General features: G+C 50.0%; 1 protein-coding gene across 7 annotated transcripts in view; it reads right to left on the bottom strand.

The window, feature by feature from the left end:
- Positions 1–22,180, bottom strand: part of Hdac4 (histone deacetylase 4) — a 303,466-nt gene extending 281,286 nt beyond the window's left edge. For 6 of the 7 annotated variants that reach the window (XM_045146718.1, XM_045146721.1, XM_004667834.3 and 3 more), the window contains exon 1: positions 21,966–22,180. The gene's annotated coding sequence lies outside the window, so the exon portion shown is untranslated. Of the gene's footprint in view, positions 1–21,265; positions 21,342–21,965 lie in introns of those variants that run through there. The other variant, XM_045146719.1, reaches the window with a different exon arrangement.
- Positions 22,181–23,655: the final 1,475 nt, after the last annotated feature.

Below are 23,655 nucleotides of genomic sequence, written 5' to 3'. Positions count from 1 at the left end.
TCCAACCACACAAACACTATTACCATTGTGCTTTGAGGTTCCTGGAATCCAAGACCTTTCCAGAGGGTGTGGAGTCAATTCTTTTCTCACAACACTAAGATGTTATGCCTTGCTCTCTTCAGGGCACTGTGGAACCTTCCAGAAGCTGCATGAGGACAGATGAGCATACAGCAAGGCCAAGAGCAACAGTTTCATTCTTCTCTGCCTACAACTCGATGGGTAGTCTTCCCCTGAGCACCTGAGGTGTGTGTTCTCCTCCGTTTTCAGAGACACGGCCTTACCAGGTGGTTAACTACACCCTACAATGGGCTTGTCACACAGACCTCTCCATAGCTCCCTCTGTCATTCAGTGCCATGATATAGAAGACAACATCACATGTCTGCACCAATATAAGAGCGCAGACTGCCCTTTTACTGTCCGGAGATGTGAGGACGAAGGCCTTACATCCTGGCTCCACCCGCCCTGGAGCACAGCCCAAGCTTGGGGCGGAGCTTGTGCTTCTCACTGAGCTGGGATCAGGATGACTTCTATTTTGGACCCTCCTGCAAGACCTCCCTCTGGCTCTCTTGTGACGACCAAGCTGGGCACACAGCGTCTTCTTATGGTTGTGCACAGATCCTGAGCCCAGGCAGCCTGTTCCCCTCTGCCCTGCCCTTGAAGTCTGCTCAGTGCTCAACGGATCTCTCTCCATTTGTGGGACCTCTGCAGAGTAAGCATGACTTATCAAATGTTTCTACAAGACTCTGATCTGGGCTGGAGAGATGGCTTAGCGGTTAAGCGCTTGCCTGTGAAGCCTAAGGACCCCAGTTCGAGGCTCAATTCTCCAGGACCCATGTTAGCCAGATGCACAAGGAGGCACATGCATCTGGAGTTCATTTGCAGTGGCTGGAGGCCCTGGCATGACCATTCATTCTCATTCTCTTTCTCTCTCTGCCTCTTTCTCTGTCACTTTCAAATAAATAAATAAACGTAAACAAAAAAATTTTAAAAAAAAAAAAGACTCTGACCTCCTCACTACCTTGGTTACAGACATCTTTACCCGCTCAAGTCGAATTCTTATACGTCAGATGTGTGGTTGGTAGCTCTAGATCACGATGAACAAAACAAAGTCCAAATGTCTCCAGAGACCCCAGGGACTTCACTTCTTTTACATGGCCCTCATCTGTTTGGAACTTACCTTCTCTTCATTCTTACATATGACAAGCAAATCACCAGCACCTGAGAAGATGACAGAACCAAATAGCAGCACTGAGCCCAAAAGACATTGAGGAAATGTGGCATCTGGGAGGCACAACTGAGAAGCAAGAGGCTGGGAACAAGCACTGAATTACCCAGGAGCTCCTGCATTCCAGCTGGAATAAAATCCCACCAAGGAACCCAGAGACTAAGCTGTATCAAATTGGGTGGCATGACAAGACGTGTCATGAAGAGGAATTCCACCACAGGAGAACAAGGGACACATGTGCTAGAAGACAATGACCATGACAATGACAATGGTGGTGAAAGATACCTCCCCAAGTAACATAAGATTCTAAAATTCAGGTATCCCTATGAGCCAACTGAGATAAATGCTCAAAATTCCATGCTCTTTTTTTGTTTTAAGTAGAAACTTTGTATGGACACATCATGCATCAGTACCACCATTCCCCTCCTCCCCGCCCCCATTCCACTGAAGGCCCTCCTTGGTGGGAATGCTGGTATTCACCATGGAGTTGTGGGTTATAGGCTGAGAGAGGAGCAGTCATTGTGGCTAGGGGGGCGGGGGGAAGGCACTGCCTCTGAAAATAACCACTCTATCCCATGGCTCTTACATTCTTTCTACCCCTCTTCCACAAAATCCCCTGAGCCGTGGGGGGGCGGGGTGCTTAAAGTTTACTTTGGTGTTGAGCTCTCAGTGGCTTCTGGATTTCTGCTTTGTGCATTCTGAGTCTTCTCAGTGTCTGTCTCCATCACCCTGGCGCAGGTTGTCAGCTCACCATGGAAACAGCCCTCTTGCTCAATTTGGCCATCTCCTCTGTGGTGTCCCCGGGGCTCTGGCTGCTGTGCCAGGGGTGGTTCATCTCCTGCTGGGGAGTCAGCAATCTATTCTTGTCTTGTTGACAGATTGAATTGCAGAATACCAAAAATGAGGAGATCTCTAAGTTCCAGAGAAAAATCATACCAAGACATGTCCTAAAGAAAAGTGTTGCACTGGGTGGCTTGTCAGTGACACGAGGCCGGCATGTCTGCTGCACTAGAATGAGGTGAACGAAGAAGTCCTTAAGAGCACAGACAGGGCAACAAGGTGGCACAAAAGACTCAGATGGAGGAGAGACACTTGCATTTACCCATGGGGAAACACCTGAAGACGCAAGTCTAACCTGAGGAGGTAAATGAGTTGAACTCATAGATCTGGAGTCTCAGATGACCTCATGGAGCAGGAAGGTAGTGAGCAGAGAGAGAAAGGGGCTCTGGGCTCTGTGAGGATAACTGACACAGAAGAATGGCCAGGAAGGCCTGCAGGGCACCTGGGAAGAGCCACCACACAGGATGCCAGTGGAGCCAAAACCTGGACTTGCACTGAACCTGTGGCAGAGATGGTGCCTCCACACATGACACTAAGGCCACTTCATTGCATGGTGGTGGCCGTCATTACAAGGACCTCTCATCTTCTCTGATATTAGAATAATGAATATTCTAAGGAAAGCAAAATGTCTCATTTCCATATATTAGGAAAAGACTGGAGAGGAAACAAAGTATCACATGGCAGGTGTCACTTTAGGAAAAATGTGCCAGAAGAGTCCTGTCCTGACAGGATATAGTGTTCAGTACTTAGCACACCTATCGGGCTGGCACCCTCTTGAAGTACTATGGATACTGGGACACAGACCTAGCCTGGTCCAGGACCATGTGGATTACATTTCCTGAGTCAGCCACAGAAAAGCAGTGTCACAGTGCTGTGTGACAGCTCCTCTGAGACATGGGAAGTGAGGGAGTCACAGGATGGTGTGCACACAGTGGCTTGTACTCATGCTATGCACAGAGCCTAGGTGGTATCACAGGGCCACTACATCAGACCACAATTATGGGGTCTAGTCCTCACTTCTGACATCATCTGTGGGCCCACGGGCTCCCTGCACTCAGCAGTCAACCCCCAAGCAGTACTGTTCCGCACGTCCTTGACAATGACCTGGATGGGACTCATGAGGCTGTCATTTCTGGGATCTTCCTCCTTCACTCCAAGAACAAGGTTTCCCAATCAGCTACACCCCCATTCTGGCATTCTACCTCCAGTTAAATTGTCTTTCAAAAACAAATGAGAAACAAGTAAGAAGACAGGATGGGTACTTTGGAGTTCCACTCAGCTCCCAAGCTGCCCTTCTCATGGTGCCCTGGTCCATTACCCAGGAAGTATGACCTGCATGACTCACTAACGCACATGTGGACCTACAGTGCAACATACTACAAAAGGGGCAACTCATGGAGATGTGAAGCCCAAAAGCACTGAACCTGAGGATGGAGGCAGGTGAGATAGTGGAAAGGAGACATCCTGGAGAGCTGGTCCCTCTGTAGACGGAAGAGTCCAGCCAGAGGAATAGAAACTCAGAAGCAGGGAACACCAAGGAAGGAGAGAAGAAAGAGGGGCTGACCCACCATACCTGCAAGGATGCAGGGATGGCTAAGAAACACTGAGGAAGGCCCAGAATAGAGTCATCTGTAAATACTGGGATCAAGAGCAGGCTGCTTGATAATATGTCGACACTGGAAGTGCTGGTGACTATTAATATATATAAAACAAGAACTCAAAGGCCTCTGGAATGAGCACTTCTCACTGAGTTCCATCGGCCTGCTTCTGCCAAGCCTCTCTGCAGATCCTAACGGTAGTCCCAGCACAGTAACCCAGGCCTGCTCCATTGCTCGAGTAAAATGCTGAGTTTCTACAAAGCCCCCAAACCTGAGCAGCCCAACATCCCCAGCCCTCAAACCATTTGTCCAAGGTTGGTGTGGCCAACACTTGCGTTCTTTTGGGCCTGGATTCTCTGCTGCTGCCACCTCCATTCCTAGCTCATGACCTGATTACCTTCTCCCCCCACCTCCCACCCCATCTTCACACCTCCTGAGAGCAAGTAAGAGGCAGGGCTAAGAGCCCTCCCCCAGGCTTTTCTCCTTCAGGGACACATATTGGCTCTCTTCACAGGAAACTCTAAGACACTCTGAGGTCAGCTAGCAGCATCAGCCTTATCATAGGTCCACAAAGGTCTGCAGAATAACAGCCAGCCCCCACATGGAAGCACTGAAGGTGGATGGGCAACTGTACTAAACGCCTCAGGTCCACACTGCATGGTAACTGTGGGGAGAAGACGGTGCAGAACACAGGTTCCAGTGCTCATGCAGTGGAGTCAGGGGCTGGCCCTTCATCAGCAGCACCAACACCCCACTGGGCTGGGGTCCAGTATGGAAAAGGAGGGAATGACCCAGGTCTGGGACAATACAAGCGCTCAATCTGATCTAACCTCTGAGCTCCATGGCCAAGAGCTGGGCTTGATTCATGTTGGTTCAGGTTTTGAGTTTGGACCTTGGGAATAAGAAAGAGCAACACCAGAAAGGGATAAGCTCTGCAGAGACCCATGGGTCATGTTCCCCAAAAGCCTGATATCAATTACATACAAGCATCAAGTATATTATGTAATTACCTACAATATTTACTTAGTATACTGCAATACATTTAACATAGCTAAATCTGAGCTACTGCTACATAGAACTGTATTCATTCCTTCTTGCTATGTGAATACATATTAGAGTCACTGTAAGTCGTTCAGCTTACATATAACATACACACACATTTAACTGTTGTATTCAGAAACACTGGTCTCTCCCCATCTCTCCCCTTAGTTAGCAAGTGTATATGCTCACCATGAGACTGACAGGAACCCTGCACAATCTAACAGAACAACTCTGTAATGGGTACACAGTTCCAGCTTTACGAAAACTTCTGGATGTTGGTTTCCTGGTGGTGCGACTACAATTAACACAAATGGTTACAATGACAAATTTTACACTGTGTGTCTTACCACCATTGTATTTTCTTAATTTATCAAAGCTATTCCCACATACAGATCTGACAACTGCCACACTGTCTGGTTACTTGGGCTCTTCAGAGGCATGCTCCCTGTCCTCCTCCACTTAACTGCTAAATCCTCCCTCAAAAAACGAGGAAAAGCATCAATGAAAACTTCCCAATGCCCGGGGATCACCTGCGTCTCTTCTGCCTTCAGCGTCACCACGTTGCCATCAGCAGCACCTTCAGGATTCCAAGGAGCAGATGCCGGCCTTACCACCGATAAGATGACCAGTGATAAGTAAGCAGCCTCCACACACGATGCTCACGTGTACTTAAAGTAACTGAGCTGTTACCTGAACACAGGAGAAGTCCATTCGGTCATGGTGAAGGGCCTGGTGGCCTACCACTCACATGCTTCCATGACTGCTGTTCCCCCTCTCTGACAGAATCCTGCAGCCAGAGCTGCAGGGTGAGACCAAGGGCTCTCAGCACATCCTTTTAGCATAATTGAAAGATGCAACTTACAGTTCAGCACTATCCTTTCCCTACAACACAAACAAGCCTCTTTGTTGCCACTAACTACATCTGCATGTAAAACATGCTCTGACTAGGAAATGTAAGTTCTGGGGAATCTAGACCTATTTTTCAAATCTGAAAGAGATGGAGAAATGAAAAAAAAAAAAAGGAAAAGATAAAGGTGCATTTTATTCAAATGCAAAAATGTGTAAATGAGATCTGACTTCATTTCCACCACCCCCCCAAACTGGAAATGATGTATGTAATTTGTCCTCAAGTGGTTTCACAGTTGCTATTTTAAGTCCTGGAGCCGTGCACCAAAAACACTCCATCTCCCACAGCCACGCACGGTCACTCACTTCCAATGGAAGAGAATGCTCGTGTCCTGAGCTCCCATCCTGTGCACTGCAGGCCTCTCAGCAGCAACCCTGGCATCAGCCAGCTAGAGGCCAGTACCACACCCACACTCCTGAAGAGACAACTAGGCGACCTCCTTCACTGCCAAATGGCTCCTAGTAGAGCATGAAGAAAACTGCAGGGTGAGAATCCTTAGATGCGATCCTTAGTGAGAAGGATACAATAGCAGGAGTCACTTCCAGCACCAGTCGCCAGCACTCTGTCACGCAGCTGATCTCACTGGGCACAGCACACCTGCAGTGATATCAATCATGAGCAATCCCATGGGTGAAGACACCAGGGTCCCACATTTCTGTAATCCTTTCGGCAGTCTACTTGAGCACAGAATGTCACCAATGGCAGCTGGCTACCCAAGCCACACAGGGTGTGCACCCATGGAACAGATTAAAATTAGGTACCCTAATTATTAAACTGTCAGTGTAAAAGCTGGAAATACCATTTCTTATATGAATAGGAGAATTAATGGATTTCTTTATTTGTTTGCATTTGTGATACTCAGCCTGTCTTTTATTAACAAGGCAGTCATAAAAAATGTCTCTGAAGCCGGGCGTGGTGGCGCACGCCTTTAATCCCAGCACTCGGGAGGCAGAGGTAGGAGGATTGCCATGAGTTCAAGGCCACCCTGAGATGACAGTTAATTCCAGGTCAGCCTGGACCAGAGTGAGACCCTACCTCGAAAAACCAAAAAAAAAAAAAAAAAAAGTCTCTGCCACATATGCAAATTAATAAATCATTAGTATTTTCCCAATTACAGTAACTGCTTATTTGTATTGCTGATCTATTCTCTCAATTTAGTTCCCTTAATATTAATGATTTTGGAAACACGTTAATAAAATAAGCAGTCAATGAAAGAGACATAAGTCCCATCATATACTTTTCTGAGTATGTAACAAAGGACCACCTGGGAAAGATCCAGATGGGCCACCCCACAGCCACTGACACTAGCCCTCAGCTCCATAGAGCTCTCCCCCTCCATGTATCTGCCCACTCCTCCACAGAGGACCCTACAGCAGGGAAAGCGAGCCCAGGGCTTCCCAAGGCACAGCCAGGCCAAGGTAAGCCAGCCCACCCCAAAAATTAACATACTACAAGGCCAGGTGAGCAGTACCTCTGCAGCTAACATGCTAGAGGTATGTTAGAACTCACAATGGGCATCTCACCTAAGTGCACATTCATCTTGCTCTAATATCTAATGCCCAGAAGACACACTGGTTCCAAAACCTGCCCCACCTCAGCCCAGCATGGATAACACAAAGAAGGAAGTCTCCACATCACCATAGGCCCAATGTTGCCCCTCATGACAAGGAAGCACTTGCCTGCAAATCGTCAGCAGTCACAAACTTCAATCTGGAGGTTTGACAATTTGTGAGCAAAGTGCTAGTCCGAAATCCAAAGGGACTGTCAGGAACTTGAACCAGGTCTAAGAACTGATGGGAAAGGGCTCAGGTGGGCAGCGCTTACCTTCACCACATGGAACCACATGGGTGGAACTGGTGCCTCGAACTTGAGGCCTCCAAGAACCTGAGAAAACCAAGGAAAGGTCACAGCCCATGGTGGAGCAACAGAGACAAGCTCATCCTCCAAATCTGGTCCACTGAATGACAGCCTGGGCTATCAATGACAAATGAGTCCTCCTCCCTCTGCCAAATTTAAAAAAAAAAAGCAAAGAAAACAAAAAAACCTACATGGGCACCAACTCTGCAGGTGAACCATCCCCCCTACACACAGGCAATGAACTGCCCAACAGTCCCGCAGCCCCACGCTCAGACCCGGTTCAAAACACTTAGGTGGTGGAACTAGGAGGTCCACTCCCAGACAGAGAGTAAGAGAAACAGGAAAGAAGTGGAAATAAGAACGGGGAACACTTAAGGCCACACAATCCTGCAGGACGCACAGTAGAGCCTCAGCCCTGGGTTAGCAGCACCAAAAGTGGTAAAGGACAGAAGCATGAAGGACAGGCCAGAGAAGCCTGCTGGACAATGGGAGCAAGTGGATGCCCAGAACGTGAGCAGACATGGTCTTTCAGCTAATATATTCTCTCTGCCAATGGGCAGCTGTGAACACTGGGAGGGGGATAGCCCCAGGGCATCCCTTGACCTCTCTGCCAAGGGCTCACTGCATGCCAAGTCAGCAACGAAACACCTAGGCCACGTGAACCCATCACCCTGTATCAGGAGTTCTTAATCCAAGATGTCAGGGATACTTGGCTCCTAAAATCAATTGCTCAAGCTGTATGCCAAATGGCATGCAGAAGTCTCATGTGGGAAATCCAAAAAAACTGCCATTCATCCAAAGGAGCAAGAGCTGAACTAAGATGGGTCTCATTGCTTCCACAGACACTGGCTTCAGCTCAGCACATACCCAGGGGCCCCGCCCTGTTCTCAACTCTAAAATGCTAACTGTATTAAAACATGGACAAAGGCAGTATTTTAATAATATAACTTAAGCAAAACCTCTATTCTATATTCATGAGAAGGGGGAACACCAGATAATGATGGGCCATGAAGAGAACTTCACGTTCTTGTCCCCATTCCCATGCTGTACAAATCAGGCCAGTGCTTAAGAATATCAGTGAGTCCAGCTGCACAACACTAGCTATCATTCACTCTCACTCCCTGTCCCTCCTCCCTCCCCTGTCCCACACAAGAGGCCAGAGAGCTCTGGCTCCCATGGGAAACCCATGTGCTACTGCCCTTCTCACTGACTCTCAGCAGATGGGACTGGCACTGTTAGGTGCCATGGCCTCTTCCACTCTAGAAGGAAGCCCTGTATCCACTGCTAGCTAGGCCTTAAAGAAACTTGACCTCTCAGTTCCCCTTGCTCTGATACCTCCTAACATCCCTCACAGCAGGAAGGCAAAGAAAGTGCTCTCACAAAGTATGCTGGAGCACACCAGCCAGTGGTCCCAGCAGGAAGAAGCAACCAGTCCTGCAGCCTCCCAGGGTCCAAAGGCAAGGGGGCTCCTGGCCGCCTTCCAGCCGCCTAGCAGCTGTGCAGTTCTGCTCAGCCCTGTTCCCACTGACAAGTTCAGCTGGAGAGCAGTGTGGTTCTCCAGAACCAGCCTCAAGCCTGCAGGAGGCAGAAGGCTTAGCTGCACAATCACAGCAGCACATCCACAACTCCCCAGCCCTGGTTCCCTGGACAAGACAGTGACAGGTCTCAGAACCCCAAAGGCAGCCTCATCCATCGCTGTTAACCAACTCATCAAGAGGGCAAGAGGTCAGGAAAGGGCCTGGTTGGTACTGGGGAATCCAGGGGACTGTGGTCACACTATGTCACTAGACTCAAAACCAGGCCACTGGCCCAACAGAGACAACTAAAGCAATCTCTGGAGTAATCCTGATAGCGACAAGCCAGCCCAAGGAAAGAAACAAAACATAAAGGCCTGACAGCATGAAAGGCCAGGAGTGCCCAAAACAGGGTCCAGGCAATGTGCACAACCGGCGATACAGGAAAGAATGTAGGCAAAGGAGGATGGACATAACCAGGAGAACTGAGCTGGGCTTGGTGGTGCTCACCTTCAACCAGCACTTGGAAGACAATAGGAGGATTGCCATAAGATTGAGGCCATGCTGAGACTACATAGTAAATTCCAGGTGAGCTTGGGCTAAATCAAGAGACTACCTTTAAAAAAAAAAAAAGGCAGAACTGTCAAAGTGAGGAACACTGGTATTCTATGCCAGGCAATGAAAGTTCTGGCAGGATGCCACAGCCAGAGCTGAGTGGGTAGGCTGACAGTACAGTATGAGAGAGGTGGGAAGAATGGAAGCTAGAGGCAAAAGGGGGTTAATTCTAAACCAGGAGGGCATCCCTGGAGTGGCTGCACAGCAGCTCAGTGTCGCAGGAGGGACGAGCTAAAGCAGAAACAGGAAGTTAGGGGATCACCACCACTGATGTGGAATCAAAATGGAACCAAAGGAAGGACTCATTCCAAGAGAAGGGTCACCACTAGAGCTAGATGACACCTAACACAGGGTCAAAACTATCTTCCCGCCGGGCGTGGTGGCACACACCTTTAATCCCAGCCCTTGTAAGGCAGAGGTAGGAGAATCACTGTGAGTTCAAGGCCATCCTGAGACTATGTAGTGAATTCCAGGTCAGTCTAGACTACAGCCAGACCCTACCCCGAAACACCCGACCTCCCCACTCCAAAAAAAAAAAAGCTACCTTCCCACGAAGAGTATCCCATGAACACCAAGAAGCAGCCTGACAGGGAAGGGGTGAGGCCTGGGGGCCTGGATGATTCCACCTGACAGGATGGAGCCACAAAAACGTTAAAAAAAAAAAAAGTGTGGTGGCACATACACACCTTTAATCCAGCACCCAGGAGGTAGAGGTAGGAGTATTACTAGGAGTTCCAGGCCAGCCTAGGCTAGAGTGAGAGCCTACCTCAAAAAAAAAAAAAAAAAAAAAAGAAAGAAAGAAAGAAGGTAGAATCAAGCTCCAACCCTCACGAGCTAATTGGGCAAGATTCCAGGTCACAACTAGACCTGATTGATGCTGACACTGGGAAACAAGAGGAACGCCTTAAAGAAAGGCAGTTAGCACCAGACTTAGCAGTGACTTCGGGACTTTCTCATGAGTCCTAAAGAGCAGGAGCCAAGGACCTGGACGCTCAGCCTCACCTTCCCAGTGCCCGGCCTACCAGTATTCCCAGGCCTTTTGACAGCACTTAGAACTTTCACCCTGGAGAGGGTTGCACCGTACTTCTAATGTTAAAAGCACAGACAGCATCTCCATGCAGAGGAGGAAATGGATGAGTGACCCATGGTAGAAGTGCGCCAGGTAACACCTGGACCCAGGGTCACAGGCCTAGCGAGGCAGTGATGCTAATTCCTCTCATACTGGGGGCTGAGCTGCCAGCTTCCATGTGCTGTCTGATTTTAACAATACTAAGAGAGGAATCTCATGTCTGCGCTGCACATAAGCAAACTAAAGCAAGGGACAGCTGGACAGCTGACCTATGATGGCCCACCACACTCTAAAGGGCCACAAAGCCCAGGCAGTCCAAACCCAAAGCACATCCTTCCAAAGCACCCCAGTCCAGAGAGGGAAACCAATAGGGTTCTGCAAGAGCCCAGGCGCCTTCTGCCCTTCTCACCTCGGCACCTATCAGCCTCTACCCAGGAGGGGAGAACTGTACGGAACATCCTCAGGCAAGTAAGTCTCAGACATGTCAGCACCAGGGCCTCTGTACACCCTCCATCCTTATGCTTGCTCAAAATCCCAAGCCTGCATGTCCACCGTACTGGTTCCAGCAGGGACTCCACACCACAGCCTACTCCTACCCTGGGGCATCAGGCCCCTCCCTGAGGTCATCGGCATCCAATTAGCCAAAGGAGGTAGTGGAGAAGGGCCCTAATAGGTTGATTGACCTGAGTCTCTGCAAGAGCAGTAAAGGCCATAGTCCTAACTTCCAGAGCCAGGATCCACACCCAGGTGGAGGCATAGATGCAGGAGGCTGCATAGACCAACTTGCACTGCCTGAGAACGCCAGCTTAGCCCTCCAGCAGACCTTGCTAAGTGCTCTCCAGCTCCTAGGCAGATCATTCTTCCCTCTCAGAAGGTCACACAGGAGTGAGGTAGGTCTGCAGAGGTCCAGCACACAGACTGTGCTGTGAATGCCCAGTGTACTCATGGACTGCTCCAGAACAGCTTCTGAGTCTGAAGAAGCATGAGGTGCTTCATGAGAAAGCTGGCAACTGTCACCCTCCTCAGCATCCCTCCCTTTACCCTCCTTCCAGACAGCAGTAATTTCCATAGGAGGAGAATGATTCCCCAGCCAGCTTCCGGAAGAAGAGATGAGCCCATCACCACACACGTGGGCTGAACAGCACACTTCCAGCTGTGCCTCTGGTGGCAGTGCCTGGTTCAGAGATGTTTATGTGACTTAAGTCAGACCAAGCAGAATGAACCCAGACTCTGCTGGGAAAAAGATATTTTTCCCTTAAGAACCTGAGGTAGTGGGGCCTTAGGACAGTTGATAGGACCCTGCATCCTGTAAAGCTGACTTTCCCAATAACTACCACAGAAAAAAATCCCTTAACGACACTGTGGAAGAGGTAGGATCAAACCGTGCCCTGAACACTTCCTCCATCTGCACCTCTGGAAGGCAAGCTGGTCAACTTCTCAGAGTGCAGTGTCCTCTGTGCTGCCATGGAGAAACCCAATCTGACAGAGGAGCTGCTACCAGAAGCTCTTCCTGCTCAAACCTCAGAGGCCCCCTCAAAAGAGCCTCAATCATCCTGGAGATATCACCTAATCCCTGCTCCATGGCTCCACCATGCCTTAGGAGTAGCCTGGGCCTAACAGCCTATCTGCTGCCCACTGCTCCCCTATGGAGGGGCTGTGCCCACAAGCCCCACAGAGCCCTGTACTCCCTCAGGTCTCCACAGGGTCACTGCCTCTGGTTAGGCCACTGGGAGCTGTCACATGCCTGTCCATCCTGCCCTGAAGATTCCTTCAAGTCACTGCTACCTTGCCCGGGACAACAGCAGCCTTCAGGTTCTTGCTTGTGCCTGGGGGGACAGTGAGGGGTGAAACGGGAGCCACCCAGAGGCAGACAACAAGGAAGCCTTCTGCAACTGTATCTGAAGCAACAGAACCACACTGCTCCAACCAGCTCTTTTCCACAACACCAGTTAGCTTACTGACTATATGCCATGACCATTGGCCAAGTACAAATCATACCACAGCCAAGGAGCTGTGCTACCCTGTAAGCACAGCTAAATCATAAACCAGGCCTTGTCTGCAGATAGGGACTGTAACCTGACAGGTACCAGACATGCAAAGTAGTACCCAGGGGCTCATAGCATTCCAACTGTCATCTCCACAACCTACATAGTGGTCCCCACAAGGACAAAGGCAGGTAACATCCTGAAGTCCCACCACCACAACTTCAACAAATGCAGAGATGAACTAAGCTCATTCAGGGTTTTAGAAGTCACACAGTGATATCAAAGGCCTGGTCACCAAGCCTCCCTCCCCACAGATGCTTTCCCATGCCCACCAGGGACCTGCCACCCCAGAGAGGAATGGGCAACAGGGGTTTGGAAAGTAGAAAGGAAAAAGCAGTGGTAGGAAGAGGGGGGCCAGCCCTTGGGAGAGAGACCCACTCATACAGAACTTCTTCTGGGCTACCTTTCCCTCCTCCATCAGAAGAGGACACCAGATTTCAAAGGCCATGGGAGAGCAGCCAAACAAGGTCATGAAGGTAAAGCTGGAAGTTCAACCCAGGTTTGACTCAATTTTCATGTTCTGTTCCCAACACCCGAAAGCCATGGAAGCCAATACCTCCAGCTGCAGAAAGAAATACAGTCCTACACTACAAGCAGACAGCCCCACAGTGAGAGAGTGGGACAAGCCCTCACGCCCACAGTGAGCTCACCTAAGGAGCCAGGAGAAGGAAGCAGCCAACAATGGAAGTCCCACTGCCCCTCTGTCTGCCTCTTTGCTCTTCTAGCTGTCTCCCATTAAACAATTTCTGGGACTTAAAAATAAATGATCAAAAGATACCCATTGTGAGCTAAGAGATGGCTTAGCAGTTAAGACACTTGCCTACAAAACCTAACAACCCAGGTTAGATTCCCCGCCCCCCGTACCACATAAAGCCAGATGTACAAGGTGGCGCGTGTGTGCACCTGGAATTTGTTTGCAGTGGCTAGAGGCTCTGATGCACCCATTCTTCCCCCCCTTCCCTGCTTGCAAATAAATAACTACAAATACTAAAACACACACACTCTCTCTCTCATTGTGACAGAGGCCCTCTTCTTTGGGAAGGACTATTGACTACTGTCTGCTCTGCTGCAGACAGTGTTGGCCAGGTGATTGTTGACAAATCCCAACAGCTCCAGAGTTGAGCATTACCCTCCACCAGGACCAGCTTCCATGGCCTGTGGCCACCATGAGAGGACAGCCAACCCAACTGCTTAGGGACTTCATTGGGAACAAAAGTGTGGATCTTGCAGGCCAGCTGCCACTCACTTGATAACTGGGAGACAATGAGGCTGCTACAAAATCTGTCGGACAATAAAGTGGAAGGCAACAGCTTACCCTGAGTAGGATGGAGTGACAATGCAACCACCACGCTACAAACGAGCGTGCCCACAGAAAGGTGATGATGAGTCTCTCAGTGCAGACACACAAAACTGCTACTGCAAAGAGAGGAGCTTCACCTACTGAGGCAATTCCCAACCATTTTTGAAGCTAAGACCCAAGGAGGCCACAAACCCTCTCCCCTGCACAGGGTGCCACAGCTCAAATAGGGACTCCAGGTCACAGAGCTCAAACACTAGTTTTGAGATAAGCAAGCTTTCAAGGGTGCTCCCCCCAGGCAGTAGGAGAACAGGGCCCAAAGGCCCTTGTCACATTCTGCTGACCTGCTATCTGCCATCTACTGCAATGATGTGAGCCAACAGCAATGGACTGAAAGAAAAGCTGGGCTCTGCTGCAGATAATGTTGGCCAGGTGAGAAGTTTGCCCCAGTGGCTCACAGCACACTTCTGTCCTGAACAGCTACTCTAAAGGGTCTTGGGCTGGCTGCAGAGGCAGCTCTTAGCACTCAGTTAAGGAAGGAATGGTCCCCTCAGCCTGCAGGCCCAGCCTCAGAACAGAGGTGGCCCAAGCTTGGCACAAGGAGCCCTCCAAGATGGCACTAAAGCCCTAATCCCAGTATCATGCGCCAGAGAGCCATGTCACGCACTACCGAGGAACCTCTAGAATGTGCCCAATGACACTGTCTCAACCCAGATGGACAGAAAGGTCAGGCACATCACTGGCAGAGGCAGAAGAAACAGAACCAACCTGGAGTAGTGTGGCCACACTGGAGAGCAGCTGACAACACTTCACGGGGTCACAGTCCTTCACAAGGACAAGCCTTTTACAGCCAGCACAAGAATGTCCAGATCTTCTCCACTCATGCACTCCAGCTGTGGTCCTTGGAGCTTGGCCACTGTCCCCTTATGATGGCCTTTCCATCCCCAACATTGTGAGTGACTTAGAAGGGCCATATCCACAACCAAGTGCCCTTCTCCTATTCCATATGACCCCTACCCCACAGAGCCTACCCAGCTTCCGTTTCCCACAACCCCTATTCTCAGAGTGGCAACTGTATGCACCTGTTGTGTTTGTCTGCTCTTCCTCTTAGGCCCCCTCCTGCAGCTCCACTGCTCACAAGCAATGGTAGTGGGATGGGAGTGGGGCTTCTTCTGACCACAGTGCCAGCCACAAAGCAGATGTTCAACAGAATCCCATCTCCCACACCCAGGCCTAGGACTGGGACTGGGTGCAGGATTGATACTTGCAAAACAGTAACAGATCAGTTAGAAATAGAGCCTTTCAGCACCTGAGACTGGGATGTTTCAAAACAGACTGCTCCAGCAAACAGCAGCCCATAAAGCCGATGAGCCCATTCCCAAAGGAGAAGCAAGTCCATCACTGATGGAATGGCACCTCACTTGGAATGCTGCTTCAGTTTTTCAGGCCATAAGAAATGATTTATTGTCTCAAGCTTAAACATCAATCCAACAAAAGCACTTGACTCACACAGACGGAATACTTCATAAACAATAGTAAACTAACAAAGCCCAACACTCACATTTTTAAACAGAGCAGATTCTAAAATGTTTATGTACACAGCCATATGAAGGTATTACATTAAAATTATGACACTAAAGAATAAATGATTAAGTAATGACATTAATTCCAAATTTAAACAAGCAGAGGAAATGCCTCCTAATAGGGCAGCAGCTTACCACCCTGAACACTGCGCTGAATCCCAGCCCAGAGGACAAACTGCGTGCACTTCCCTTGGCCAGGGACAACGGCCCCATGTGATACTTGACAGCTGTGTGTAAGGCCTCTCAGCCCTCCCTCCCTACAACATCATAGAGCCCACTTCACTTGTATTTACGGTTCTACTTACAAGCATATAACCTCCAAAAAAAGAACAAGGAGTTCCCAGTCTTGGGTGGGGCTGGGACAGGCAATCCCAGAGCACAGAGGCATAGAGCTTCCAGAGGCAATGTGCTAGGTTTGAGTCCCCACTCACTCTGCCCTCCCCCCCAAGGCCTGCACCACACTACATATCCAGGCACTGGGCACAAAGCAGGCATGAGACTCTCAGAGCCTCTCTGCATGGAGCCCTAAGACAGCAAGAGGTGACATTAACTTATGTTGATAAGCTACAAAAATTGCACAATTGGATCCTGTGAGGAAGTAGTAAGAGGACATTAGTCTAAGCTGAATAGGAGATAGAAGTAAGGGGCCAGGGAAGACACAGGTAAGAGGCATACTGTGTGCACAAGCCCTGAGCCAGAGGACCACGAAGAAAGGAAGCACAGCAGGTCTGCGGGGACAGTTCAGCAACAGGGCAAGTGCCATGAATTGAAACCTGAAGCCAGAGGATAGACCAAGCAGTCTTTCCAGGTCTTAGGGGAAGCTTTGGTGGGCTTTGTGGAGAGGGCAGTTACAGACCTGCTGTAGACCTCTTAGAAACATCTCGCAGCATGGACTGCACCAGAGCAGCCCAGACCCACAAGGCCAGCCACACCTCGGAGCTTGGGAGTGACCCAGAGCAGCACATACCCTCATAGTCTTCAAGAGCAAAGCATATTTATCAACCTCCCGAGAAACTGGTTTCTCTCCTTTGAAAAAAATAGGACTGAAGAGCACCTTTCCCCTGATGGAAACAGTAACTGTTTTAAAACTATTACTATTTTTGTTTAATTCTCATACTGCAAAAATGCATAACATGTATAAAAAGGTAATGAAAGTTCCCTATTTGCCCCATTGCACTGAGACCTCGATGGCCACCATCAAAGAAGGCCTGGTCTGCAGACGGCTCCAAGCCTGTATGTTCCTGCCTATCATGCGTGGGAAATTTCCCAGTACACCAACGGCAAGGGCACCTGCAAAGTCTGTAAGTGGCTAGCCCACACCCTACATGCACCTGGCCATCAGTGCAATTATAACAGTCTTTTATTAGAACAAATTCTAAAACATAGAACTGCCATTTTAAATGAATGGCCATTTAAAATTGCCAGGAGATGGCTCAATGGTTAAAGGCACATGCTTGCAAAGCCTGACAGCTTGGGTTCAATTCTCTAGTAGCCACATAAAACAAGATGTACAAAGTCCCAAAGTTGCACATGAGTCTGAGTTCATTTACAGGGGCAGAAGGCCCTGGTAACACTCATAGTTTCAATCTCTCAAATAAATAATTTTGATGCTTTTTTGGAGAGCAATTAAACATTCATATTGTATGTGAATATATGTTGGTATCTCTAGAGAACAACTTTCATATCATGCTTACTAAGGGCTAGGCCCCATTCTAAGCTCTCATTTACAAATTGTTTAAACCCTGCAAGAGTTCCACAGAATAAGAATATTATTACAGCCGTGGGTGGTGCTGGCACACGCACACATATGGTAACACAAATGGGATCTCCTGTATGCTGGTTGACAGGCTCAGTCCTTCCTCTTAGTGATGGAGACTGGCCTACTTGCATGCCTTGTGTACTTTGCAGCAGGGAAGGAAGCTCGTCCTGTTTACTGTTGGTTTGCAAAAGCTCTTTACATGCCGACTAAATGCATACTTTTTTAATTAAAGTTTTTAATTATTTACAAGGGGGGGGGGTCAAGAGGGAGAGAATACGTGTGCCAGGGCCTCTAGCCACTTTACAAACGAACTCCAGGGGTATGCATCACCATGTGCTTCTGTGGGTTCTGGGGAATCCAACCTGGGTCCTTAGGTTTTACAGGCAAGCATCTTAACTGCTATGCCATCTCTCCAGCCCCGACTATATGCATATTCTTTCTCGTGGTCTTGGAATCTTGCTTAGGGAGTCTTACTAGATTGGGGGTAGGGGTTGTTTTTCAATTAGTATACTGTCAAATCTGTCAATATTTTCTCTTAAGGCTTCAGGTTTAGTTTTAGGATAAGAATGCATAAGCCCAGTAGTTTTTTCAGTTTGTGGTCTTCAAATTCATTTTTCCAACAAACTCTTCCAGGGTAACCAACAGCTCTGGTTGAAGTGGATCCGAGCACAGAACATCTTTGTTACTTCCACCTGCCCCCAGTCAGCCTGGGCCTTCTTAAAAAGATTCAAGCACGCAAGGGATGATGGAATTTAATAACCATTGGCTGACCTGAGTATCTTTTGGGTGTGTGTTGCTGGGGTTGGTACCCAGGGCCTCCAAATGCTAGGCAAGTACTGGGTTACACCCAGGACAACAGCACACATAAAAGACACAACATAAGATGGTCAGAATTACTTCCCAAGACCCTATGAAACTGACTGTGAGTCAAAAGATCTACAGTCAGACAACACAACACTACACTAGAAGAAAGGCATTCCAAATTATCTTCGCAAAGAGCCCATGCTGGATCCAGTACCTTGACAGCACTGACCTTCCACATCAAGCCTGTCAATCACCCAGAGGCACGGGGAAGAGAAAGCCTTTGGGACTTGACACAGTCATTCCTCTCGCAGGTTCCTATCAAACTGGATGCAACAGCAGCATCTATGTCTCATAGCTGCAGGAGCAGAGACCTACATGGCAAGTGTTTAAAACAGCATGTGCCCCAACTGAGTACTTATTACATACTACATATTGCTTTGTGTGTCAGCTACTCACACTGGGAGCTTCTGCTCCAAGAAGGGCATTCTAATCACCTCACATGCTACAAGAGTTCTGACCTGCCCCAGTTATACAGAGGGTCTCAGAGGAGCCAATCTGGACTTGCTTTCCAGGAAGTGAGAAGACATGTCAGGAAGGCAAGAGCAGCAAGGCCAAGAGCAACCACAAACACCATAGTCCTTGCTCCACCCGAAAACAAGGCCCATCCTTCTCCCTCATTTGAGCCCAGAAGACAAGTAACCTCCTGAAGTGAGCACAACTGACCTTGGCTTAGTGACGGTTCTGCAGGAATGGACTGATCCAGCGTAGCGGCCACTTGCAACCCAGTCCCTCATCTGACTAGAACCTCTGAAGTAAAGGCTGAATGCAATACCCAGAGTCCAATACAGAGCAGGACACATGCTGGCCAACTAAGATCGAAGCAAAGTTCCTTCAAACTCTTTCAGGTCTCCAACCCCAGACAGACTGGGGGCTACAACCAATGGGCCCTTCTCCTCCCCCCTCCCCCTTTGATGCTACCTCCTCCCAGCAGCAGCAGGTGTCTCATTTCTGCATCTCTCTGGCTCCCTACATCAGGTATTAAAACGTTACTCGTGGCAGCTTCGTGGCTCTTAAAGCCCAGCCACTTTCAATAGAGTGGCATGGATGAGCTCGACGGGAGTGATGAAATTTTCTTCTGCTCTGGCAATTAGGACGGCACAAAGTCGCCTTCCCTTTAGTGCCACCCCCAACATCAAAGGAGCAGAATTCAAAGCCATTCATGCTGCATTGAAACCTCACAATGAAGCTGGAAAATGGAAGTCGATTACTGGCATAAATATGCAGTAGTTAAAAGGAAAGAGTTATAACAAAATTAAGCTGCAGCAGCCCCATGATGTGTGGAAACTTCCAGTACTAGAGCTCTCCTGGTAAACATCAAGAGGGGCATCCTCCAAATGCAGGTTTAAGACCAAAGTCAAGCTTGGAGTCACACACAGCCCGGGTGCCATGTTGTCTCACCCACCTCATGCAGCAGCAGCCCCTAGGCCATTTTAAAGCCTTTTATTTTGCACAGCTCTGAAGCTACTGACTGCAGAGCACTCTGATGAGGACCACTTCAGTCACATCTGTCCTTGGCCCTCTAGGCCTATGTGCAGTATCCAGTCATCATCATCCCCCCAGGGCTCCCCATCTCACCTTCCGGCAGACAGCAGGACCCCTAAAGTGGGCAGTGTTACCTGTGCCTTCAAGACAATCTTGCCTCTTTTCTGATTACTCTCTTTTTACGAAGGCATTTTATCTTTGAAAGAAAAGCCCAGAACACAGAAAGCCACAGAAGTCTCAAAGCGAGTCAGGGTGTGTGTTTTTAAGGCATGAAAATACTTCCCTCCCACACAAATGGGAGTTCTTCTGGGGAAAGATGCCACAGATCCCAGGGAGTAGCATATCTGGGAAGGCTGATCAGTCTTAAAAATAGAAACGGAACACAGACTAGAGCTCACAGAAGCTACCTGGAAAAAAATAAAATAAAATATCTTATTTTTGATATCCAAAACTCCATTGTGATGAAACTTCTAACTGGGTGGCATTTTGCATCTCCAATTATAATGGAGTAATTGTGTTGCCATAGTGACGGCAAAATTCTGCAATAACTTTTGTTGCCTTGTAACTGCTGTAGTGTATATTTGTGTACAAGAGGCTGAGTTTTCTTAATTCAACCTTCCTGCCTCTCCTGAAGCATCACCACCACCACCACCTTTCCTGGCAGGATTCGGAAACCACCACACCAGCTTTCATTAGGCCGTTCCTGAAATCATGCAAGAATTATCTGAAGCAATTAAAACGCCTGGCAACCGCGATCAGATCACCGACTAAAAAGCGAAACCAGGTCAAGGTGCAAGCCGCCAGCATCCCCCCCAGCTCCGCGGGGCGGCGGGGCCAGAACTGTTTACAGGTTAATACTCCCAGGCCTTAAATGCTTAGGTGGTTTGTGGGAACGGGCGGAAAAGCCTGAGTAGAGGAAAGCAGAAAGGCAAAGTGACTACACAGGCCTTTCCTCCCTCCCCGAGCGGGCAGAGCTGCTCTCAGCAAGCAATTAGGTAGGTCTCCACAGTAATGCAATTAGGATTTAGTTAAGAAAGTCATTAGTTCTAAAATAACTTAAGTTTAATTTCTACAACGGTTTATTTGAAAACTGTGTCACAGCAGGTCAATTTACGGCACGCAATAAAGAAAACGCTCCCATCAGCTGCGGCAAGTTATTACAAATTTTCGATGTGCATTAAATGAGTACCCGGGTTCCACCCCCCAGCCGCCCGCTACAAGCCAGCTTCAGAGCCCCAGCGGCCTGGAACTCACTGCACCTCCAGGCGCCCCACGGGCAGGACCCGGACCGGGACCGGGACCGGGACCGGGACCCGGCCCCGGCCCAGCCGCAGCCCCGGCCCCCGCCGCGCGAGGGGCGTTTTCTGCAAACTCACAGTCTGACAAAGTTACATAAACGGCGCGGCCGGGCCCCCGCCCGCCCACCTGCCCGCGCCCGCCCGCGCAGGCCACCCCACTGGAGGCGCAGGGAGGGCCACGGGCCGGCCTCGGTCCACCTGCCGCCGGTGGGGCGGCCGGCGCGGGCGGGCGCGCGGGGGACGGACAATGCCCGCGGCCCGCTGGCTTACCGCGGCGGTGGCGGCTGCGGGCCGCGTCTAGCCCAGCTCGGGCGCTTCGAGGCGCATCTCTTCAGCCTCCGCCGCCACCACCGCCGGCAGACGGGCAAGCTCGGGCGGCGACGGCGACCGCACGGAGCGGGCCAGGCGGAAGGCGGCGCGGCGGCGGCGGCGGCGGCGGCGGCGGCGGCGGCGGCGGCGGCGGGAGAGCGCGCGGGCTCGGGCTCGGGCGGTGACGGGGACGGTGCTGCGCGACGGCGGCCCCAAAACCTCCCCTCCTCATTCACAAAAAATTGACCCACGTTGAACCATGATGCGGCTCCCCCTCGAGCGCCGAGCCGCGCGGGGATAGGCCGCACCCAACGCCCGTCAGCCGCCCCGACCCCGCCCCTCCCGACGGCGGCCCACCAGCGATTGGCCTTAGTGGCCTTGCGTCACCACCCTTCACGGGTCCCGCCCCCTGCCTGGTTTCTAATGAAGAGCGCGTCAATTACGGCTCGGCCCCGCCTCTGCCCGCCCCAGTCTTCCCCTCCCCCCGGAGGGCTCAGCTATCTTCTTATTGGCTCCTGAGATCTAAGCCCGCCCCACAGCCGCCCAACCACCAGCCCGGCACCCCAGGCGCCGCAGGAAGGCTCCACCTCTGCCCGCCTTTCCTCAGAAGTTCCGTCCCCATTGGTTCCTGGCACTATCAATCCCTGTGGGCGGGGCGTACCGGAGGACTCTCCAGGCGTCTGGGCTGGACACTTCGCTGTGGAAAAGGTGCTGGGAGCTGGAGCGGTGCTGATGGGAAGCTGTGGCCAGACCCGCCCGGCAGCCCGCGGCACTGCCACTGGTCAGTACCGCGTGCCTGAGCTCCCGTCCCCCGCCCCAACGAAGCACAGTAGGGCGCCGGCTGAGGCGGGGATCGGGACGGGCCTGCCCGCAGCCTCCATCTTGGGCAAGGCACGAGTCACGTGGGTTGCGTGCCCGGACGCGGGACGCAGGGAGAGTGCGCAGGCGCGGCGGTCCCCGCCCTGCCCCGCGGCGGGCGCGCAGCTATGACTGCGGCCACGGTTTGGTTCCTTGGCCCGGCGTGGGAACTCGGGGCTACGGGGTCCCAGGTGGTGCACGAAGGCCTGCCGCTCTTCGGGAGTGTGGTCCAGCTGCTCACTGTTGGCGAACCCGGATCAGGGGCAGCGTGTCCATGCGCCCTGCGGCAGGAATCCTGGGCTGGCCGCCGATCTGCTGCCCAGGGCAGTTAGGGTGACGGAACCCCTGAAAGTAGAATGGATAGGAAAGTCTGCACTTGCTGGAAATCAAAGATGATCTCTTGCCTAGTTCCCTAGACCTGTTTTTCCACAAACAACCAGCCCCCCACCCCCAGGGGTCTTTCATAGGATTTAAACATTGCGGATAGTCAAGCTCAACCCCCCCACACATACTTGGTGTCAGGGCTAGGTTTGTAGATTTATAATCAGTCTGGACCCATGACTCCCGAGGAAAACCTGTAAGTATGTGGATAAAGATACAGTTGAGATGATAAAATTCAAATACAATTTAACAGTTGTCTAAGGCACTCAATAGTCAAGAGACAAATAAGCCAGCATAAAAATCTGTTAGCATTATTATCTGTTAGCCAGGTGTTAAAAAAGTCCTTAGGCCAGAAATGAAGATAGCCCCCAAAGGCAGGGAGGAGGACCTACCAGAATTACAAATCCAGCAAAGCCATTACAAAGTAAACATACAAAAAGCTACTGATTTGCTCCCGAGCATGGGGTTGGGAGGAGGAGCAGATGTACATGCTTATAATACCAGCATCCCGGAGCTTCAGAAGCTGCATAGCCAAACACAGTCCCAAAAACCACTGGCTGGAAATGGAGATTTAGCTCAGAAGGAACATGTTATATACCCAAAGCCCTGGGTTCCATCACCAGCATCTGGCGAGGGGGGTGGTTACTTTCAGATATACAGACAGCAGTATTTAGTGAGCAATGGACATATAGCAGGCTTTGGGCTAAGCACTTTAGGTGCATGACAGAAAATTCCTTATCACGTGAACCAGAGAATCCCTTAAATAGGTGTAACTCGGGTTCCAAAAGAACTTGGAAGTTGACAGAGTTTTTCAATACTTTGCTTGGAAGGAGCAGAAAGAAAAGTACCTGAGAAATTGCTCACAGGAAATGAGCTGTCTTAGAATGTCTTAGCTGTCTTAGGCCTTAGAATGAAAACAGTGTGATGCAGTTAGTCTATCCCAGTTGTCATTGCGTAGCCTTCTAGGTTAAGGTTTGTGCCACACCACTTGTTAATTATTTGTAATACAGCTTTTCAAATATATGAAAAAAATAATATGGAAAGCAAACCAGGTAATCATTTGAGAAGAGTTAGGAGGAGGAAAATTCTAAATTTTTTTAAATATATTTATT

Source organism: Jaculus jaculus, chromosome 4 (genome assembly GCF_020740685.1).
Source record: "Jaculus jaculus isolate mJacJac1 chromosome 4, mJacJac1.mat.Y.cur, whole genome shotgun sequence".
NCBI lineage: Eukaryota > Metazoa > Chordata > Mammalia > Rodentia > Dipodidae > Jaculus > Jaculus jaculus.
Note: the sequence above shows the minus strand (reverse complement) of the source record. Positions and strands in the feature narration are given on the sequence as shown.